The following is a 2,500-nucleotide window of genomic DNA, read 5'->3' on the forward strand; positions in this document are numbered from 1 at the left end:
CAATAATGACTCATGCACTCAGTGAATGGTATTAAAACCTGGATGCTATTCAATCTCACTCTGGCTCAAAACTGCCTGCCTCCCACCCCCCGCCCCCCGCCAACCACACACACACACACACACACACACACGATGGGGATGGGGACTGGACAAGGTCATGGGCGGTCTGCAAGGACGCCCGCCCGCCCGCCGCCCCACTCGTCTCTTTTTCAGGAACCGAAAGTTATAGGACCTCATTATATCATCCAGTTCCCACACTGAATGCTAACACAGGCCACCAGTAAACAAGCTGTTTGTTTCTGAGACACACACAAACACACACACATACACACAGATCTCCTCACTGATTCTAGGCCAGACATTGTGAATCAGCACAGGGGCGCCTAACAGGATGTTTAGAGAGTATGTGTGTGTGTGTGTGTGTGTGTGTGTGTGTGTGTGTGTTTGGTGGTCTTGATTCAGCAGTCAGCTGATAAACAAGAAAAATAAGCATGCCAAGAATGGCTCCTTACATAACCGACCCCTATCCTCACACACACACACACACACTCTTCTGGGAGCTTAAGTGGGCGATTAGACAGGGGCCTACTGCAGGCGACAGGTGTTGGAGGGGCTTAACACATCCTGCTCAGAGTGTCACTGCGCGCGTGCACACACACACACACACACACACACACACACACACACACACACACACACACACACGCACAAACACACAAACATATCCAAATGCCACAGAACCCCATGCTGTGTAGCATTTAGCCACAGAAATGCCAACTTGTCAAGACGCTCTGCCTGTTACCGTGAGTGGGGTACGTGTGTGGTGTGTGGACAACATATGTGTGTGTATTTGTGTGTGTGCGTGTGTGTGTGTGAATGTGTGCATAATTAGCAATGATTCCCTAAAAAAGTAAAACGCTGACCCTGCCACCCCAGTGTGGTCCAGTAAGACTTTAGCATGTGATTTTGTGACATCTTGTATTTTAGCCACTTCCTTTTTGTACGGCCTTTCGTCTAATCAGGGTTCCCACTCTAAGGCTTAGTTCACATTGGCAGTCGAAATCGGATGTCTTGCATATCCGATCAGAACCTGATCTTTCTGACTGACTGTTCACATTGCATATTGCAAGTGATCACATCCGATCACATCCGATCTTGGCGTGCAATGCTCAGATCCGATATAAATTACACACACCTGGATTAATTAGGTAGAGTTGTACACAACCAAGTCGTCATGGATGAAAGTGGATTTATTTTTTATATTTTCCAACTTATTATGCGTAGCTGCGGCGCAAATACCTCGTCACCCTTAACGTTACAGTTTTCCATGTTTCACCATGAAATGATTTTGTTTTGTTGGTAGCCCTGGCGCACGCGCTGAATCAATCAATCAATCACTTCCGTCACTCAGAATTACGTTGCAATTGTTTGTCGCAGTGCAAATGACGAAAGGGGCACTTTGAAATCCTATTCAAGTGGTTTGACTGTTCAGATTGAGTCATATCCGATAGTAAGTGATATTGAAACCACCTCCGTATGTGGTGCGAATCAGCATTGGAAAAATCGCATTTCATGCGGTTTTGTGCCGTTCAGACTACCCAAAATTCAAGCTAGATACAATCCAGATAAGCAAAAAATCGGATTTCGACTGCCAGTGTGAACTAAGCCTAAGTCAGATGTAAAAATCCAGCCACAACCACTCAAGCAAGCAGTAAAGCTAATTACCAGATATGCACCAATTCAGCGTGGGCATATATTTGCCTTAATGCATTTTGGCAAGTACATTTTAAAACGGCTACAACAAAATTCCCTGACATTCCATGACTTTGTCAGAACAAATGATACAATTCCATGACTTCCCAGGTCTGGAACAGTCTCAAATGTCCATGATATTCCATACATTGCATGACCGGTAGTAACCCTGGTCTATGTATGTCCTGCATGAAGTGTGCATGGTGTACTGTTTGTGTACTGTCTAACTATAGACTCGGTCTTCTGTCCTGAGTTACACTGAACCAATTTCCAGACGGCGTTTCATCACACTGGAAATAAATGTCATCATGTCATGAGAATCATGTCCAGGTATATTCCAGCAAGGTTTTCTGATTTCACAACTGTAGTGCACAAAAGAACACTTTTTCACCTAACAGGAAACACTCATGGTGGTTTAAGCCAGACGTTCATGGCTTGAAGTTACAAGGCTATGGAACTAAACAAACATGACTCGATCCAAGGCTAGCTACAAACACTGACAAAACATAGACTTCCAGTAGAAGTTTGCACACATGTTCTTGCCTTAACCATATGAACAACTAGCTACCTACCTAGATAACTAGCATAAACAACTAACATTCCATTTGTCTTGAATCACAATGTAATTCATTATAACATTGTGTAAATCAGTGCAAACCACTGGGCCAAACTATAAAACTCAACTGCATGCACAGTTTAAAAAACTTAATGTGATGGAATACAATGTGGCAATACTTAGACTTATGAT

General features: G+C 43.9%; 1 protein-coding gene across 4 annotated transcripts in view; it reads right to left on the bottom strand.

The window, feature by feature from the left end:
- Positions 1–2,500, bottom strand: part of fam13b (family with sequence similarity 13 member B) — a 56,009-nt gene that overhangs the window by 16,187 nt on the left and 37,322 nt on the right. The gene's annotated exons all lie outside the window — the stretch shown is intronic.

This window comes from Sardina pilchardus, chromosome 11, assembly GCF_963854185.1.
Source record: "Sardina pilchardus chromosome 11, fSarPil1.1, whole genome shotgun sequence".
NCBI lineage: Eukaryota > Metazoa > Chordata > Actinopteri > Clupeiformes > Clupeidae > Sardina > Sardina pilchardus.